The sequence below is a fragment of the Seriola lalandi genome, unplaced genomic scaffold (assembly GCF_002814215.2).
Source record: "Seriola lalandi dorsalis isolate HSWRI2012SDOR001 ecotype SW California unplaced genomic scaffold, Sedor1 jcf7180002054923, whole genome shotgun sequence".
Classification (NCBI taxonomy): domain Eukaryota; kingdom Metazoa; phylum Chordata; class Actinopteri; order Carangiformes; family Carangidae; genus Seriola; species Seriola lalandi.
In genome coordinates, this window is record NW_019525475.1 from 831,408 (window position 1) to 832,211 (window position 804).

General features: G+C 29.1%; 1 protein-coding gene across 1 annotated transcript in view; it reads left to right on the forward strand.

Moving 5' to 3' along the window:
* The window catches only part of LOC111673643 (uncharacterized), a 23,192-nt gene that overhangs the window by 12,299 nt on the left and 10,089 nt on the right, over nt 1-804 (forward strand). The gene's annotated exons all lie outside the window — the stretch shown is intronic.

Genomic DNA, 804 nt, shown 5'->3' on the forward strand with positions numbered 1-804 from the left:
AAAATTGAAAAAATGACAAAGTACAATAAAGCATAAAACCATCAGAAAATGTCATAATTTGGGAAGGTATGAACACGTCATGATATAATAAGGCCCTAAATGTCAAAGAATGTCATAATATAGTATGGCAAAAAAATAGAAAAAATGACAAAGTATAATAAAGCATAAAACCATCAGAAAGCATCATAATTTGGGAAGGTATGAAGATGTAATGATATAATAAGGCACTAAAAGCAAGAAAACAACATAGTATAGTATGGCAAAAAACATGAAAAAACGGCATAGTATAGTATGGCAAAAAAATTAAAAAAATGACAAAGTATAATAAAGCATAAAACCATCAGAAAACGTCATAATTTGGGAAGGTATGAAGACATAATGGTATAATAAGGCCCTAAAAGCAAAAAAAAACAACATAGTATAGTATGCCAAAAATGTGAAAAAAACGGCATATTTTAGTATGGCAAAAAAATTGAAAAAATGACAGTATAATAAAGCATAAAACCATCAGAAAGCGTCATAATTTGGGAAGGTATGAAGACGTAATGATATAATAAGGCCCTAAAAGCAAAAAAAACAACATAGTATAGTATGGCAAAAAAACGTGAAAAAACGGCATAGTATGGCAAAAAAAAAAAAAAAATGCAAACACTGAGATTTGAACTCACAACCTTCTCTTTATGAAGCATCAGTTCTAACTATTGTACTAATTTGTCTCTCCTTGTTTCATCATATATTTAACCATCAGGACATCAAAGTATGGTGAGAAATGAAAGCATCATAGTGTATTGAGGCATAAAAATG